Source organism: Pseudophryne corroboree (assembly GCF_028390025.1).
Source record: "Pseudophryne corroboree isolate aPseCor3 chromosome 3 unlocalized genomic scaffold, aPseCor3.hap2 SUPER_3_unloc_23, whole genome shotgun sequence".
Classification (NCBI taxonomy): Eukaryota; Metazoa; Chordata; class Amphibia; order Anura; family Myobatrachidae; genus Pseudophryne; species Pseudophryne corroboree.
In genome coordinates, this window is record NW_026967512.1 from 180,661 (window position 1) to 201,435 (window position 20,775).

Here is a 20,775-nt window from a genome sequence, read left to right on the forward strand (position 1 = left end):
AACCAACTGAAGTTACGCTTTGGGGTTCAGTTACAAAATGCTGGTCATGGGCGGAGTCTTGGCATTGTCTTGGATTCTGTCTGACACAATATTCGAATCCTCGTTCTTTCATCAGTGGACCATATCCAAAATCAAGCACCTGATTCTTTTCGAAGATCTACCTGAAGTCATACATGCACTTGTATCATCACGCATAGGCTACTGCCATACCCTCTACCTGGGTCTCCCAGCAAAAGAATTGCACCGCTTGTAGCTTGTACCTAACCTTCCCGTTCCGCCACATAACACCCTTTCTCTGCTCCTTCCACCGGCTGCCTATAAGATGGGGACTGTATTACATAATCTTACTGACTCTCCCAGCCCTACATGACCAGGGTCCATGGTACCAGAAGCAACTTCTGCCTCCTTACTGCCCTGGTTACATCCATCTACAGATAAAGGACCTAACCAGCAGCACCAAGAATCTCCATTAATTCACTTGAGGATGATCTTTTAGCATTGTAGCCCTGACCATGGAACCTGCTGCCTCACACAGTCCAAGAGACCTCCACTCTGGAGACCACAAGCAGACTGATGATTGTGACTCACGCGTTTCATTAATGTTCCTTAATTTCTAAAATAATACATCCCACATGCTGAGGTCTTTATTCTTTTCTACTTATTGCGTATCTTGTGCTCTGTGTAAATGTGAATATAAAGTTCTGTGAGTGCTATTGGTAGGAAAGTGCTGTTTAAGTAACATTATTACTGAGGAGAATGACAGGAGTCAGATCTAGTTACACCATACGTTACATATACAGAAGGGGAAATGTATAAGTAACATTATTACTGGTGAGAATACCAGGAGTCAGATCTAGTTACACCATACGTTACATATACAGAAGGGGAAATGTATAAGTAACATTATTACTGGTGAGAATACCAGGAGTCAGATCTAGTTACACCATACGTTACATATACAGAAGGGGAAATGTATAAGTAACATTATTACTGGTGAGAATGACAGGAGTCAGATCTAGTTACACCATACGTTACATATACAGAAGGGGAAATGTATAAGTAACATTATTACTGGTGAGAATGACAGAAGTCCGATCTAGTTACACCATACATTACATATACAGAAGTGGAAATGTATAAGTAACATTATTACTGGTGAGAGTGACAGGAGTCAGATCTAGTTACACCATACATTACATATACAGAAGTGGAAATGTATAAGTAACATTATTACTGGTGAGAATGACAGGAGTCGGATCTAGTTACACCATACGTTCCATATACAGAAGGGGAAATGTATAAGTAACATTATTACTGGTGAGAATGACAGGAGTCAGATCTAGTTACACCATACGTTACATATACAGAAGGGGAAATGTAGAAGTAACATTATTACTGGTGAGAATGACAGGAGTCAGATCTAGTTACACCATATGTTACATATACAGAAGGGGAAATGTATAAGTAACATTATTACCGGTGAGAATGACAGGAGTCAGATCTAGTTACACCTTAAGTTCCATATACAGAAGGGGAAATGTATAAACATTATTACAGGTGAGAATGACAGGAGTCAGATCTAGTTACACCATACATTACATATACAGAAGGGGAAATGTATAAGTAACATTATTACTGGTGAGAATACCAGGAGTCAGATCTAGTTACACCATACGTTACATATACAGAAGGGGAAATGTATAAGTAACATTATTACTGGTGAGAATGACAGGAGTCAGATCTAGTTACACCATACGTTCCATATGCAGAAGTGGAAATGTATAAGTAACATTATTACTGGTGAGAATGACAGGAGTCGGATCTAGTTACACCATACGTTCCATATACAGAAGGAGAAATGTATAAGTAACATTATTACTGGTGAGAATGACAGGAGTCAGATCTAGTTACACCATACGTTACATATACAGAAGGGGAAATGTATAAGTAACATTATTACTGGTGAGAATGACAGAAGTCAGATCTAGTTACACCATACATTACATATACAGAAAAGGAAATGTATAAGTAACATTATTACCGGTGAGAATGACAGGAGTCAGATCTAGTTACACCTTAAGTTCCATATACAGAAGGGGAAATGTATAAACATTATTACAGGTGAGAATGACAGGAGTCAGATCTAGTTACACCATACATTACATATACAGAAGGGGAAATGTATAAGTAACATTGAATAAATAATCACCTGCGCTCCTTGCTTAAAGTCTGGCTGCAGAAATTAAATGTGACTCACACCAATCACTAAAACACAATATAAACACAAAAAACAAAATTCCTGTGCACTGATCAAGGGTATAAGAGACTCTGTTAGATGTCAGTGAATGAAAAAACCCATCTAGGTTTAGCGTTCAAAATGGATCCGAAAGAAAGTCTCAGTAGGTCAATTTCAGAGACAGTTAATGTTCAAAGATACTACAGTCAGTCCTTTTACTGATTTCCTTTGAATATAGAAGATCAGGCCGATAGTTTGAAGCAATGTCACAATAAAATGAATTTTAACAGTCAAATGTAAATTCTCTTATCTGGTCTCGTCCTGGGTCCTCCAACCAAAAAGTAAACGTGATAAAGCTTGAATTCAGTCAGCCCCACCGTTTTTCAATTCTTTGTCTCTGTCCTCAAGCAATGGTACATGAAAGACAAATGATCGGGAAGCATAGTGCAGACTTATAAAAGTTTATTTGAACACATTTACAATTAAAAGACTTAGCAAGCGTACCCTAATGCTGCTTCACATCGCAAAACCTGCTTTTGAAATGGTATTTGAAACGGTTCTTAAAATAGGTCTGAGCAGTTAAACCCCTTTCACATCTCATGTTGTAACCAGTAAATTACCATTTCATTACCGTTTTGGTACCTTTCACACTGAACTCGTTTCACCCATAGAAAACAGTGGTTGTCATTATAAATGGACTTTTCTGGCCCACACATTATTAATAATTATTAATTAATTATTAATAATTTGGATAGTCGTATGATGGAACCCAGCAGCTTGAAGCATTGTGCTATGTTTTTATATATGAGGGTATCCTTAACTGTCCCAGTAAATTGGCAGCAGATTTCCTCATCCCCTCTGATCCTAAAGCAGCTCCCTCACCTCTTCATCACTCCAATTAGACATTTTATAATGGCTTTGCAGTCTAAAAGTTTTTATAAAGCCACTCTCACATGTGTCTCCTGTGTTTTCCAAGCTGTTTCCTGGTTGTGGCTGCTGACATCACACATGGAGACAGCCTATGACCTGCTGGGGCTTGCAAATACCGTTTCAGACCCTTTCACACTGCACAGTGAAATGGGACTGAAACGGGTAGGACCCTTTTTTACCGTTTCAAAATACCTGTATTTTGAAAGCGGTAAATTGAAGGGGACCCTTTCACATCGCAGCTTGACCCGTTTAGGAAGCCAGTTAAAACTGCAAAATACCGGGTACAAGCTGCGGTGTGAAAGGGGTATAAGTAACCTTCGGTGGAAGGCATAGTAATAGACATATAGGGGTGATAAAGAAGCTTCCCCTATTAAGCTTTTACCTTCACCGAGTTCTGGGCCGCAGGAAACACCAACGCGTTTCAACCGGTATGGTCTTGATCAATGTGTATAGAGTGTATGGAGGACCAGGTATTTAAAGATAACCTAAACCACACCCATTTCCTGTTTACAATGGGCGGGGTTTACAAGCGAATTTCATAAAACAAACAGTGGATCAATGTTCCTACATATAATGAAAGGATTATTCTCCTCACTAATAATAGTTAACCTGGTGTTGGTTTCCAAGGCTAAACATAACTCAGAAAAGATATAAAACACCATACGTTCCAACTCCTGGAATGCATGGCGTGACTTCCAGTTCCGCCGGAAGTGAGGTAGCGGCCAGTCCGTTTCACCTGTGGGGGTACGCGACGTCACTTCCGGTTCCGCGGGAAGTGACGTTGCGGATAGCCGGGGATTAGTGAGAGTGTAACACCATCTCTTTCTCCCTCCGGAAAGTGTTTGGGCACCATTTTAAGTGTGGGCAGCATGGTAACCCTTTCCCAAATACGGATGGATGACTACATGAAACTGTAAAAAATGCATTCAGCGGCCATTACTACCCTCCACCATTCAAAATAGTAGTATCCATACTATTCTAAAAACAATAAAAATATACAGCCACATAATCATAAGTTTCCAATAACAAAACATTTCATAACCTCAGGATTCTGCTTACAGTAAAGAAATGGACACATGAAAGTGGAAGTGTTACGGCAACGCGGCTGGATTCTAAATATTCCAAAGTCGCAGTTGGTTCCTACGACTCGTCTGCCTTTCCTGGGCATGATTCTGGACACAGACCAGAAAAGGGTTTATCCCGATGGAGAAAGCTCAGGAACTCATGACACCGGTCAGGAACCTATTAAAACCAAAACAGGTGTCAGTGCATCACTGCACTCGAGTCCTGGGAAAGATGGTGGCATCATACGAGGCCATTCCCTTTGGCAGGTTCCATGCAAGGACTTTTCAATGGGACTTACTGGACAAGTGGTCCGGATCACATCTTCAGATTCATCGGTTAATCACCCTATCCCCCAGGACCAGGGTGTCATTCCTGTGGTGGCTACAGAGCGCTCACCTTCTCAAGGGCCGCAGATTTGGTATTCAGGACTTGGTCCTGGTGACCACGGACGCAAGCCTCTGAGGTTGGGGTGCAGTCATACAGGGAAGAAATTTCCAAGGTCTGTGGTCAAGTCCTTTTTTTTATATATAATACCTGTACCCTTGCTCTGCTGCCTCAGGTCAGAATATTCTGTGGCTACTGGTTATACTGAACTTGGAACAGTTTGTGAGTTCTTGCGATCCATATTCATACATAACTAAGTAACACATTACGGTACTGTTATGTCTTTTAAATGATTTTTCTCTGACGTCCTAAGTGGATGCTGGGGACTCCGTAAGGACCATGGGGAATAGCGGCTCCGCAGGAGACTGGGCACATCTAAGAAAGCTTTAGGACTACCTGGTGTGCACTGGCTCCTCCCCCTATGACCCTCCTCCAGACCTCAGTTAGAATCCTGTGCCCGGCTCGAGCTGGATGCACACTAGGGGCTCTCCTGAGCTCCTAGAAAGAAAGTATAGTTTAGGTTTTTTATTTTACAGTGAGACCTGCTGGCAACAGGCTCACTGCACCGAGGGACTAAGGGGAGAAGAAGCGAACCTACCTAACTGTGGGTAGTTTGGGCTTCTTAGGCTACTGGACACCATTAGCTCCAGAGGGATCGACCGCATGGAACTGTCCATTGATGTTCGGTCCCGGAGCCGCGCCGCCGGCCCCCTTACAGAGCCAGAAGCAAGAAGAGTCCGGGAAATCGGCGGCTGAAGACATCAGTCTTCTCCAAGATAGCGCACAGCACTGCAGCTGTGCGCCATTGCTACTCATTACACATTTCACACTGCGGTCACTGAGGGTGCAGGGCGCTAGGGGGGGGGGGGGGCGCCCTGAGCAGCAATAAATACACCTTGGCTGGCAAAAATATCACAATATATAGCCCCAGTGGCTATATATGTGATAATTACCCCTGCCAGAATACAGAAAATAGCGGGAGAAAAGTCAGCCGAAAAGGGGGCAAAGCTATCTCCCTCAGCACACTGGCGCAATTTCTCCCTCACAGCTCCGCTGGAAGGAAGCTCCCTGGCTCTCCCCTGCAGACTACACTACAGAAAGGGTAAAAAAGAGAGGGGGGGCACAAATTTAGGCGCAATATAAGTGTACAGCAGCTATAAGGGGATTAAATTTAGTTAATCCGTGTATTATATAGCGCTCTGGTGTGTGCTGGCATACTCTCCCTCTGTCTCCCCAAAGGGCTTTGTAGGGTCATGTCTTCTATCAGAGCATTCCCTGTGTGTGTGCGGTGTGTCGGTACGGCTGTGTTGACATGTTTGATGAGGAGGCTGATGTGGAGGAGGAGCAGGTGCCTATAAATGTGTTGTCACCCCCTGCGGGGCAGACACCTGAGTGGATGGACTTGTGGAAGGATTTACGCGAAAGGGTCGACTCCTTACATAAAAAATTTGACGACATGCCAAATGTGGGACAGACGGCTTCTCAGCTCGTGCCTGCCCAGGCGTCTCAAAGGCCATCCGGGGCTTTAAAGCGCCCGTTACCTCAGATGGCAGACACAGATGTCGACACGGATACTGATACCAGTGTCGACGACGATGACGCAAATGTAATGTCCACTAGGGCCACTCGTTATATGATTGAGGCAATGAAACATGTTTTACACATTTCTGATGTAACCCCAGGTACCACAAAAAAGGGTATTATGTTTGGGGAGAAAAACTTCCAGTAGTTTTTCCCCCTACTGAAGAATTAAATGATGTGTGTGAGGTAGCATGGGCTTCCCTCGATAGAAAATTGGTGATTTCGAAAAGATTACTAATGGCGTACCCTTTCCCGCCAGAGGATAGGTCACATTGGGAGACACCCCCTAGGGTGGATAAAGCGCTCACACGTTTGTCAAAAAAGGTGGCACTACCGTCTCAGGATACGGCTGCCCTAAATGAGCCTGCTGATAGAAAGCAGGAGGCTTTCCTGAAGGCTATATATACACACACTGGTGTTATACTGAGACCAGCTATTGCTTCAGCCTGGATGTGCAGTGCTGCAGCGGCGTGGTCAGAATCCCTGTCAGAAAACATTGACACCCTAGACAGGGACACTATATTGCTTAACATAGAGCATATTAAAGACGCGGTCTTTTACATAAGAGATGCACAGAGGGATATTTGCCGGCTGGCATCTCAAATCAGTGCGCTGTCCATTTCTGCCAGAAGAGGGTTATGGACCAGGCAGTGGACAGGAGATGCAGATTCTAAAAGGCACATGGAAGTTTTGCCTTATAAGGGTGAGGAGTTGTTTGGGGATGGTCTTTCGGACCTAGTGTCCACAGCAACGGCTGGGAAGTCAGCTTTCTTACCAAATGTCCCCTCACAACCAAAGAAAGCACCGTATTATCAGGTGCAGTCCTTTCGTCCCCAAAAGAACAGGCGAGGTAGAGGCGCGTCCTTTCTGCCCAGAGGCAGAGGTAGAGGGAAAAAGCTGCAGCATACAGCCAGTTCCCAGGAACACAAGTCCTCCCCCGCTTCCTCTAAGTCCACTGCATGACGCTGGGGCTCAACAGGCGGTGACAGGTACGGTGCGGGCCGGTCTCAAACATTTCAGCAATCAGTGGGCTCGCTCACAGGAGGACCCCTGGATCCTTCAAGTGGTATCTCAGGGGTACAAGCTGGAATTCGAGACATTACCCCCCCCGCCGTTTCCTCAAATCTGCCTTACCAACGACTCCCTCAGACAGGGAGGCTGTGTTAGAGGCGATTCACAAGCTGTATTCCCAGCAGGTGATAGTCAAAGTGCCCCTACTTCAACAAGGACGGGGTTACTATTCCACAATGTTTGTGGTACCGAAACCGGATGGTTCGGTGAGACCCATTTTAAATTTAAAATCCTTGAACACATATCTAAAAAGATTCAGGTTCAAAATGGAATCGCTCAGGGCGGTGATTGCAAGCCTGGAAGAGGGGGATTACATGCTATCTCTGGACATCAAGGATGCTTACCTACATGTCCCCATTTACCATCCTCACCAGGAGTACCTCAGATTTGTGGTACAGGATTGTCATTACCAATTCCAGACGTTGCCGTTCGGCCTGTCCACGGCATCGAGGATATTTACCAAGGTAATGGCCGAAATGATGATACTTCTTCGAAAAAAGGGAGTTTCAATTATCCCATACTTGGACGATCTCCTGATAAAAGCGAGATCCAGAGAGCAGTTGTTAGTGGGCGTAGCACTATCTCAGGAGGTGCTACACCAGCATGGTTGGATTCTGAATATTCCAAAGTCACAGCTGGTTCCTGCGACACGCTTACTGTTCCTGGGACTGATTCTGGACACAGTCCAGAAAAAAGTGTTTCTCCCAGAGGAAAAAGCCAAGGAGCTGTCATCTCTGGTCAAAGGCCTCCTAAAACCGAAACAGGTGTCAGTACATCACTGCACACAAGTCCTGGGAAAGATGGTAGCTTCCTACGAAGCGATCCCATTCGGCAGGTTCCATGCCAGAATTTTTCAGTGGGACCTCTTGGACCAATGGTCCGGATCGCATCTTCAAATGCATCGGCTGATAACCCTGTCCCCAAGGACCTGGGTGTCTCTCTTGTGGTGGCTGCAGAGTGCTCATCTCGTGGAGGGCCGCAGATTCGGCATACAGGACTGGGTCCTGGTGACCACGGATGCCAGCCTTCGAGGCTGGGGGGCAGTCACATTGGGAAGAACTTCCAAGGACTTTGGACAAGTCACGAGACTTCCCTACACATAAATGTTCTGGAATTGAGGGCCATTTACAATGCCCTGAGTCAGGCAAAGGCCCTGCTTCAAAACCAACCGGTTCTGATCCAGTCAGACAACATCACGGTGGTCGCCCATGTAAACCGACAGGGCGGCACAAGAAGCAGGGCGGCGATGGCAGAAGCCACAAGGATTCTCCGATGGGCGGAAAATCACGTGTTAGCACTGACAGCAGTGTTCATTCCAGGAGTGGACAACTGGGAAGCAGACTTCCTCAGCAGGCACGACCTCCACCCGGGAGAGTGGGGACTTCATCCAGAAGTCTTCCAAATCCTGGTAAACCGTTGGGAAAGACCACAGGTGGACATGATGGTGTCCCGCCTCAACAAAAAACTAGAAAAATATTGCGCCAGGTCAAGGGACCCTCAGGCGATAGTGGTGGACGCTCTAGTGACACCGTGGGTGTACCGGTCGGTTTATGTGTTCTCTCCTCTTCCTCTCATACCCAAGGTGCTGAGGATAATAAGGAAAAGAGGAGTAAGAACGATACTCGTTCCGGATTGGCCAAGAAGGTCTTGGTACCCGGAACTTCAGGAGTTAATTTCAGAGGACCCATGGCCTCTGCCGCTCAGACAGGACCTGCTGCAGCAGGGGCCCTGTCTGTTCCAAGACTTACCGCGGCTGCGTTTGACGGCATGGTGGTTGAACGCCGGATCCTAAAGGAAAAGGGCATTCCGGAAGAAGTCATCCCTACGCTGATTAAAGCCAGGAAAGATGTAACTGCTAAGCATTATCACCGCATATGGCGAAAATATGTGGCTTGGTGTGAGGCCAGAAAGGCCCCAACAGAGGAATTTCAACTGGGTCGATTTCTACACTTCCTACAGGCAGGAGTGACTATGGGCCTAAAATTAGGCTCCATTAAGGTACAGATCTCGGCTCTGTCGATTTTCTTCCAGAAGGAACTAGCTTCACTACCTGATGTTCAGACATTTGTAAAAGGAGTGCTGCATATTCAGCCCCACCTTTGTGCCTCCAGTGGCACCTTGGGATCTCAACGTGGTGTTGAGTTTCCTAAAATCACATTGGTTTGAACCACTGAAAACCGTGGATCTAAAATATCTCACGTGGAAAGTGGTCATGTTATTGGCCTTGGCTTCGGCCAGGCGTGTATCAGAATTGGCGGCTTTGTCATGTAAAAGCCCTTATTTGATTTTACATATGGATAGGGCAGAATTGAGGACTCGTCCTCAGTTTCTCCCTAAGGTGGTGTCAGCTTTTTACTTGAGCCAACCTATTGTAGTGCCTGCGGCTACTAGGGACTTGGAGGATTCCAAGTTACTGGACGTAGTCAGGGCCCTGAAGGTTTATGTTTCCAGGACAGCTGGAGTCAGGAAAACTGACTCGCTATTTATCCTGTATGCACCCAACAAAATGGGTGCTCCTGCTTCTAAGCAGACTATTGCTCGCTGGATTTGTAGCACCCTAAATCTGAAAACGCAAAACTTATCCTGCACCAGACTTAATATAATTAATTAACTAAATACTAGTTGAGCAAGCCCAGGTGGTGAAACGTACGTCCAAATTACGGCCCAATGCACGGTCTCCTCACTGCAGGGGGAGCCGTGATCAGCAGCAGCAGTTTCCAGCAATCGAGCGACTTTGATCAATTAACCGCGGCTAGCAGCGGGGGAGACGTGATCAGCAGGAGCAGCTCAAAACGATCGAGCGGCTTGGATCAACGGACCGCTGCCAGAGCTGTGACGGATAGCGATTTGCGCTTCAGACACAACAATCCGGTACTCCCCATACCCTTTCTTCTCTCCCTCTCTTATTTCATGGATGGACATTTGGTCTCCGGTGGCGCATCCGGACCCTGCAAGGCTAAAATAGCATCAGGGTCCGCCTAACACCACATACGGCTTCTCAAATGCCACCCGGTTTTCTTCTTTCACGGTACAGCCCACGATCCTACTCTCATCTGTCCTCCGCTCTTTTGATGAGGTCAGACAGCAGATGGGATCAGTGAACTGGAGTGCCTACTATCCCTTTTTTTCAGCCCTCACTAGCCAGGCATTTTCAAACACATTTTTCTAATAGGTATATGTCTCTTTGAAAGATATGGCAATGAGCAAGGTGCAACAAAGGTGGACACACCAATATTTGTACTAATTAGCCAATACTTATAAGGTTATATAATAAAACTAGCCTTTATTAATTGAGGAGCATTTCAGATGTGGGCAATTGCAGTTATAAAAATTAACAACTTTGCTTTAAAAACAAAAGTTTTATTGATTTCATTTTTTCATTAAGCTGAAAGCAAAAATTTAACCTTTACTCTGTAATACTTCCCCTTTTATTTTTATTTTCGGCCTCTGGCTCTGGCCCAAGTGGCGCATTTGGACCCTGCAAGGCTTGCTAGCATCAGGGCCCACCTAACACCACGACGGGGTCTTCAGCCAATGTGCCTGTCTTTCTCATTTCTACGGCACAGTCGACGGTCCCACTCTCATCTTTCCTCCGCTCTTGGATGAGGTTAGACAGCAGATGGGATCAGTTGACTAGAGTGTCCATATTTTTGTTTTCTCCCTTTCCCCCCCCCCCCTCCTTCTCCCCCGCTTTCTTTTGTCATATTACAATACAATTTTTGTCTATATGTTTGTAATGTATAACCCTTTCTTTCAATGAGATTATGTGCTGATCAAACTGTGACTGGAATCTGGCTTCAATAATAGATGGTCATTTATGCACCAACATCTGCTCTATACAATTGTGATATAATATATGTCAGTCTCTTGTTTAAAGAAGTCAGATTGCAACTTTGTACTCTTTATTCACCACACAGTTATGGATAGCACTACTGTTTTTCTCTATGAGAAAATATCAGTCTCTTATATATAAATTGATTGGATTGTGGGGAGAAGCTGATCTAAATAAATTTTCGAGTACTATCTATACCGCTTGATCGAATTCAGACACATATAACTGGTCTGAAAAATCTATTTTGTGATATTAAATACCCAAGAGGTATTAAAAATTTTTTTTGAGCATATGAGAGTAAGTAATATCACCACTGCTGCTTACCTGATTATTTTGATAGATTACTATCACTGTATTCTTCAATTTGTGGACAATTACATCATTATATAATAAACGATTGTAATTGTCCTTACTCACAGATTTTTACCACTGTTTAAAAGGGGACTCATCAATTATAGCATACCCCCTTTATAATTTTTTAGTCAAGTAAGGATTAATAAAAGTTAAGTTTTAATACGAACACATTTTTCAAAAATTCACATATATTTTTCAAAAGAGTGCTCCTAACAAAGGAATTTCTTTTCTTTTGGTGAGTTGTGGGTTCTTCTACATCCACCAAATTTATATGTATTTAGCACCCTAAATCTGTAAAGGCCCATTCCACACGGAAGGTGGGCTCATCTTGGGTGGCTGCCCGAGGGGTCTTGGCTTTGCAACTTTGCCGAGCTGCTACTTGGTCAGGGGCAAACACGTTTGCAAAATTCTACAAATTTGATACCCTGGCTGAGGAGGACCTGGAGTTCTCTCATTCGGTGTTGCAGAGTCATCCGCACTCTCCCCCCCCCCGTTTGGGAGCTTTGGTATAATCCCCATGGTCCTTACGGATTCCCCAGCATCCACTTAGGACGTCAGAGAAAATAAGATTTTACTCACCGGTAAATCTATTTCTCGTAGTCCGTAGTGGATGCTGGGCGCCCGTCCCAAGTGCGGTTTGTCTGCATTACTTGTATATAGTTATTGTTAACTAAAAGGGTTATTGTTGAGCCATCTGTTGAGATGTTATGTTCATACTGTTGACTGGGTATAATATCACGAGTTATACGGTGTGATTGGTGTGGCTGGTATGAGTCTTACCTGGGATTCAAAATCCTTCCCTATTGTGTCAGCTCTTCCGGGCACAGTATCCTAACTGAGGTCTGGAGGAGGGTCATAGGGAGAGGAGCCAGTGCACACCAGGTAGTCCTAAAGCTTTCTTAGATGTGCCCAGTCTGCTGCGGAGCCGCTATTCCCCATGGTCCTTACGGAGTCCCCAGCATCCACTACGGACTACGAGAAATAGATTTACCGGTGAGTAAAAACTTATTATTTCTTTCATCTCTCTGCACTGTTTATCAAGGCACTGATAGTACTGCATAGTATGCGTATACCATTGAGATAAAGGGAAATTGCCTCATCCTAACTGATGCCGCTGTATTATTATGTTATTTGATAGTCTAAAGTACATAGATAAGATATTGTAGGATTTATGCCGGCTTGAATAGAAAAGTGAGTTTAGTTTTGGATTTTGATGTTGTTTTAGTTACGGAATAGTATTCCCTGTGAAGGAATAAGGGAATAGAGAAGTGAGTCACTTGTTGATATAACGTATAGTTTGGCATCACAAATTTCTGAAAGACGCTCACGCACTGTCTATTTGAGACTCTTTGTGGCCACAGAGAGCAGTCCAGGCGACAAATTGGGAGAAATAATATACTGTGTTGTTGAAAAATGGGAAGCGACTCTTCAGAGAGTAATGACAGCACTGCTGTTACTTGTATGTTCAGCCTTTATGGACAACCGTGTGTCCAGTATGTTTCTAAGTGGAATGACATCACACAGGATGAGACCGTACCATTTCCTAAAACGGGCAGTTTTGACCCCGTAGTACTTCAATGCCTTGAGAAACGGGTAAAGTCAGTTATAAAACCTAATGAGCGCATTAAACATTTGCAAGTTTTAGATTTATGGAAAAAGGAAATGTGTAACTGGACTGCAGATAACGTTAAGATTAACCTCTGTATTGACACATGTACTGACACCAAACCCACACAGTAATCCTCCACCATACAACAATATCACAGCATCACCAGCATCTCTATATCAGTAAGAGAATTAGTCACTACAGAATACACCTAATGACATATCCAGCCTAGAGGATGACGCAGCATTCATCCAGTTTCCAGCTTTACACAGTGCAGTTCCTCCTGCTGTACAGCCTTCTTACATACCTCCACCAGCACAGGACGCCCAGGGCTCTGCCCCTCCTGTAATATCCACAAGTACACAACACATAGTCCATCTACGGCACATGGCTCTGACCAAAGAAGCCCACACCAAGAACAAGATGGTGACACAGAACAAGACATTGACATATTACAGGAAAATCTTACACCTTGTCTCTATAATCTCTGATGACTCTTCTGCTTCTCCTGTCTCCCATCCATCTGCTAACTCCCCTGATTTCTATCAGCTTCTGCTACCTAAGCTTTCCTTTGCTACTCCACCAGTGACCTCTCCTGTATATATAAGTGGTAATCAAGCATGTCTCAATGTCACCAGTATACCTGGACATATTGCACAGTCCATAAGAATACTCAGAGATGGACCCAGGTTTAATTACAGAATACTAAATAACACAGGACAGCGTGTATTCCACCGCATAGGGACAAGAGAAATCATTGAGGCAGACAAGATCAGCTTGCAGCGTACACCATACAAGTGCCTACAGACCAAGCCATCATAGATACTGACAGTGAGACCGTAGCACTGAATACTATGCACACAATGAAATTACTGGGTAGGGCAGAAGTGAAAGGTGAAGGCAATACTGTTGTAATCCCGGCTGTACCAGCTTCTTCAGTTGAAGTCAGTTGCCCACTATCAAAAACTGATCTGTTAAGTATAAAAGCTGGATTCCCAGACCCGAGGAAAGATTCAGATGCCACATGTAGGTACCTCTCACAGGAGTATTATGTACATAAGTTTACTTGCAGGGATCTAGAACAGATATATGCTTGTTTATATGAGGATTTAGCACAATCCCTCACAACCAGTATTGATCTCTCTGCAAATGATTATGGTGACCCAACTAAAGGAAAGATAGAGGCACTTAATGCTAAGCTGCGTGACCTATGCCCACCAGTCCCCAAATGGGATGGTTTGTTTAAGATCAAACAGGCAGATAATGAAACAGTGGATGAGTATTTTGATAGATTTAAGTTAATGGTGCCCACATTTACTGCTGGAGAAGTGATAGTTAAACCAAATGAGGCTAGTTCCATGTTTTGTGGAAGGTCTAAAGCCTGCAGTAATGTCCGCACTCAAGACTACTAAACTAGCATGGAGAGATGCCCCAATAAACACTGTAGAGGGAGAAGCAAGAGCTTGTGACCTTAATCTTGTCAAACCCATTCCTGTTCTTGTTGTAGATCAGATTGCTCCTACACAACCCCAGCAACTGACAAATATAACAAATCCCCAGGGAGTCCAAAACAGTCAGGGACCACCTGTGCAAAACCTTTGGGACCCCAGAGAGCCAAGGCATAGCCAGCAAAAGAGAAATTCATGGCAGGGACAACAAGGAGGTAAGTACACCACAAATAGAAACACAGGACCAACATACCAAGGTCCTAGACACCCAGACCCAATGCCATGCTTCATATGTGGTAAGTATGGCCATAGAGCTAGATATTGCAGAAGTCAAGTATCTTCTCAGAACAGGATGTACCCACATGGAAATGCGGGAACACCCAGCGGCCCTACACAACCCCCCCTACCACCAACATTATAATCAAGGACCCCAGATGGGCACTCATGCCCCACACAATGGTCCCCACAATCAGTTGTCACGCTGGCAGCAGCAATCATACTGATGTTTAATCCATCCAGTGTCTTCATTATGCAGCGTGCAATGCCAACACATTGAGGAACCCACGGTTACTGTGTATGTAAGCTGCTAAGTCACTACTTACCACTGCACTACCTTCACAGACGTTTTCATGGCACACGGTCCCAGCGATAGGAGCCTCAGGACAAATACAGCACTTACCAATACTAGCTGATAGTAATATACAGATGGGACCATTGAATGATACACACGCTTTCTTACTAGCATCCAACGCACCAGCAAACTTGCTTAGCCGTGACCTACTATGTAAACTCAAAGGCACCATTTACTGCACTGCGGATGGTATTTATTTAGACATTCCTAAATCGTTAAAAAGCAATGCACAAGTGCTGGTAGACACACCAGTCCCACTCCTGTCATTGCACCTTGAGCAAACCAACTCCCATATGCGTGAAACCATACTGGAAGCAGTTCCTAGCTGCTTATGTGCAAATTATAAGGATGAGGTAGGTTTACTTCAAGATGTGGACCCTATTATGGTAAAGCTGCAGCCAGAAAAGTCCCCACCATGCATTTCACAGTATCGATTGAAGCCAGAGATGGAGAAAGGGGCGTATCCATCCATCCACTCACTTCTGCACCAGGGGTTCTTGTGCAAATGCGTCAGTGCCACAAATTCTCTGATCTTTCCTGTCCAAAAACTGGGCCCCGCGCAAACTTACCGTATCGTGCAGGCCTTGCGCGCACTTAATGCAGTCATACAAGCTTGCCACCCTGTGGTGCCAAACCCGGCTACAATACTTACGCAGGTCCCGCCTGATGCGTTGTTTTTCACAGTTATTGACCTATGCTCAGCGGTTTTCTCCATTCCATTACATACAGGCTGTCAGTACCTGTTTGCATTTACATTTAAGGGTCAACAGCATACCTGGACGCGAATGCCTCCAGGGTTACTGGATGCACCGTTATTTTAGCCAAGCCCTCCATGATAAATTGCAGAATTGGTCCCCAACACACAACTCAGTACTTATTCAATATGTTGATGATTTGTTATTGTGTTCACAGACAGAGGAGGAATCCTGGGAAGACTCAGTGTCCCTGTTGACTTTCCTCACCTCCATGGGGTTGAAGGCCAGCAAAGCCAAATTGCAGCTGTCCCAGCAGAAAGTGCAGTATCTAGGTCACTGCCTCTCCCAAGGACAGTGTCACCTCTTACCATCACGCATCCAGGCCATACAGAATATGACTATGCCAGTCACCCAAAAGCAAATACGCACCTTTCTAGGGATGACCTCTTTCTGTAGACACTGGATACCAGGATATGCTGCTATAGCACTACCTCTCCAGGAACTGGTAGCCATAAAAAAGCCTGATCCGGTCATCCATGATGACACCACACTACTAGTGTTTCATCAGTTGAAGGAAGCCCTCACTGCCACCCCAGCCCTAGGCTTCCCATGTTACACTAAACCATTGTTTCTCTTTCGTACAGAGCTCGACGGCTGTTCTGCAGGAGTACTAACTCAGAAAAATGGGGACTGGCACCGCCCAGTGGGATATTACAGCACACAGCTGGATACAGTAGATAGGGGTGTGGTTCCTTTTGTCGACAATGTTTAGGTCGACCACTATAGGTCAACAGTCACTAGGTTGACATGGATGGAAGGTCGACAGGGTTTCTAGGTCGACATGTGCTAGGTCGACAGGTCTAAAGGTCGACATAAGGATTTAAAAAAAAATATTGTGTCGTTTTCTTCGGAAAGTGACCGGGATCCCAAATTAGTGCACCGCGCCCCCTCGCATGGCTCGCCATGCTTCTGGCATGGTGCCTTCGCTCCGCTACCGCTTCGCTCGGCACACTTTACCATTCCAATCATAGTCCACGTGGATCATTAAGTATGAAAAAATATATATATATATAAAAAAAACCTCATGTCGACCTTTATACCTGTCGACCTAGCACATGTCAAACTAGAAACCCTGTCGACCTTCCATCCATGTCGACCTAGTGACTGTTGACCTATAGTGGTCGACCTAGACACTGTGGATTTTCAGATTGGATCCCGTAGCTAGGGGGCTGCCGCAATACTTGTGCACGGTGGCTGCAGCAGCTACACTTGTTGACAAGACAGCATAGTTCTAGCACACACTCTACCTGAATGTTCCGCACGCAGTTGCTGCTTTATTAAATGGCTCAGCCACAAAGCACATCACAGCTTCCAGGATAACCAAATGGGAACTCGCGCTTCTTATGCCCCCTAACATAATATTGCAGCGCTGCACAACTTTGAATCCAGCAAATTTCCTCCCAGGTGTGACTGGACAGTCACAAAGTGGGGAGAAGGTAGATGATCATGATTGTAAAAAGCTGACCCAGACTTTATGCACTCCAAGACTAGATATAAGAGACACTGAGATACAGAATGCAGACCTGAACCTGTATGTTGATGGTAGCTGCCACCGCCAGAATGACATGGGCATTCTGACATCTGGATACGCCATAGTGGACAATACACGTCATTGAAGCACTCCCGCTTCCACCACCCCACTCTGCTCAAAAAGCAGAACTCATAGCATTGGGAAGGGCATGTTACTTGGCACGAAACAGAATTGTTAACATTTATTCAGGAAGTGACCAAGCCCGACGTACGGGCGAAACGCGTCTTCCATCCCGCTCGCCTGCCCTGCTGTCTACCAACATGGACTGATCCTCCTGCCACCTACTCATCTGAGCCATCTTCTGTCCCGCTCGTCTGCCCTGCTGTCTACCGAAACGGACTGATCTTCCTGCCGTCTTCCACAGCCGACCTGTTTGAGCCGTCTTCTGTCCCGCTCACCTGCCCTGCTGTCTGCCTAAACGGACTGATCTTCCTGCCATCTTCCACAGCCGACCTGTTTGAGCCATCTTCTGTCCCGCTCACCTGCCCTGCTGTCTGCCAACATGGACTGATCTTCCTGCCGTCTTCCGCAGCCGACTCCTCCGAGCCGTTCCACAGGGTCATACTCTCCAGGGAAACAGGAATCTGCATTGCGCTGGATTCCAGCCTCCGCAGCGGCACACTATTTCATTGGTAATCAAAACTTTTCTGCATTTTACATCAGAGACCACCGCTACGGGAGATCAATACTTATATATTATTTTTAAATTATCTACCAGCGGGGCACCACGTCTCTTTTATATTAATGAAAGTGATCCAAACGAGCTTATTTACATATATAGCAAGCCTGTCGCAGGATCAACCTGTGGCAACAATATTCACATTTTGATTAGACATATATTCTCCTAGCTTATCTCTAGTATTTTGCAACAATATTTCATTGCAGTTTCAAATGACATTTGTTATACTATAAAATCTCCTTTCTTCTTTTCTCTTTGTTTTCTGTACCAATTGATACAATATTTTTGTGCAACATTAGCAGTTCATTGAGTGTTTATATGGATCATTCACACCCCATCTTTCTGCTCGTGATTCATTTAGCCCTTTCTTTATCAGCTATAGTCCTCATAGCCACTAATTGTTAATTAAGCATCTCCCTTATTTTCTTAATTTTTACCACAGTATTACCTGATAACCCAGCAAGTTGCTATTGTGTGTTCATCCATACTGGTACTATTTACAGTATTCTTTGTTTGCCAATATCAGGACCTTTTTTAGCACCAGTTTCAGATTCCCATGTCAACATTACTTACTTTCATGTCTTTTCTATCTTTCTGGACTCTCACCAACGATTCAGTCTCCCATCTGTAACGCTGGCAGCAGATCCATCTATTCTCTTTCCACTTTACTTTTCTGTTGCCACCTTTTTTCATTTTTTTGTGAACTCTCATCAGTGACTCCAGAGTGACAAAAATCATCTATGTACCACTCTACTATCATACCACACTGGAAATGCCCGAATCCATCCCATCTTGGAAGCTAATCAGTGTCGGGCTGAATCAGAACTCAGGTAGGAGACTCCTGAGGAAGATCCAGTTTAGTAGAGCACAATTACCATGTCCAGTGTTTAACACTGACAGCAGATTCACACTTTTCTAATTGTTCTACTCTTAATTTTACTCACTCATCACCTTCTTTTGGCGGCTCTCATTGTCTGACCGAACAGATGTCTTGAAATTATTGCATAGGCTTAGGTGTGTTATATATCCCTTTTATCATCAAATTTGATTAAATTATGTACTGTGATCAATCTGTGAACCTACCATATGCAGGATAATCCTCAATTAACTACCAAAGCATGGCAGACAGTAGTGATTTGTAAATTATCACCAATCTTTATTGTTATTTTTGTTATCATTAATTTTGTTATCTTTAAATAATCAATCAAACTACCGATATATTTTAATAGGAATTTAATAAAACTAAATTAATTTAATATTTTCATGATTCATTACTTCTATTGACTTTCCTATGATACAAAGAGTGCACCCACAAAAGAGTCTTTTTCTTCTCCCTCTGTGTCTGCAAAGCTTTATACTGACTCAGGGTGCACCACCCAATGTAGATCTGGATAGAAAATATTATTTTCTCAGACTCCATTACTTTAGCTTGGTACTTAGAATCTAACATTATATCTAGCCTGTGCGGCATACCTCCATTGCTAACATTTATACCGACTCACAATATGCATATTGTGAGTCGGTATTAATGTTAGCAATATATACCCAGCGGTAGCCTGCACAGCACATTTTACAGCTAAGAAGCTAGTACAAGAATTTGTATCTAGATATGGTATTCCAGAGATCATTGAGTCCGATCAAGGCACACACTTCACAAGTAAGGTTTTCCAAGAGATGTGTAGGATCATGGGTATAGAGTCCAAACTTTATTGTCCTTATAGACCTCAAGCGGCAGGCCTCATATAGTTAATTATACCATAAAGAACAAACTTTCCAAGGTCATAGAAGAGACAGGCCTAAACTGGGTAGAGGCACTGCCCATCGTACTACACAGCATTAGAGTGACTTCCAAACCTCTCAGTCTGTCCCCTTATGAGGTGTTATTCGGAAAACATCCCAACCTGATGATAGGCCCAGAAGAAAGAAATTTCTTACGCTCTGGTTCATTTGTAAACAGGTGGGAGGGACCATACCAAGTACTGTTGACCATGCCCACAGCTATAAAGGTGGCAGAGAAATCGACTTGGATACATGCATTAATGTTATGATTCTAATACTCAGGTCTGTGGTGATCTTATATGAAGGGACCTGAATACCAGAACGTAATGCTGGGAATGGGGAAAGGAATGGGAATAGCCCCTGGCACCCTATCTCCGTTGTCTCGCCCGTGCTGTCAGAACACTCTTGCGAGACTATGGTTTCTTGGGCCCATGACAGCCGCGTTTGAAGGGCGGATTACGTCTGCCCAACTCCGATGCCCCCTTAGGTCTTAATGAGAGACAAAGAGTGAACCGAGACAGTGTGATAACAAGGGGCCCTCTAACTAAACAACAAGGCCAGGGGCTACTAACAAACCTAAAACTAAAGTATGCGCGGATTACCGCCAGGGAAAAGAACTACCAAAATATTTCACTTGTCCATTCTCCTACACGGCACCGCCGAGTACCAGAGAGGACTGTGGAAGCGGATACCTCCACAAATGCTACAAAACCAGAAAACAATGTGAAGCGGCCTAGGACGCAGCACGTGGCAGAGCCGCCACTCACGAAACCAAACGAGATTCTCTATAGACTGTCACAGGTAACTGAGGACCAGGAGAACTCCTTGGGATGAGATGACAAACACCAAGACTCAGAAACTCAGAGGACTGGAACGACCGGGCACAGCAGACC

At 44.5% G+C, this 20,775-nt stretch overlaps 1 protein-coding gene across 1 annotated transcript in view; it reads right to left on the bottom strand.

The window, feature by feature from the left end:
* LOC134983767 (zinc finger protein 585A-like) overlaps window positions 1–20,775 on the bottom strand; it is a 140,846-nt gene that overhangs the window by 61,698 nt on the left and 58,373 nt on the right. The gene's annotated exons all lie outside the window — the stretch shown is intronic.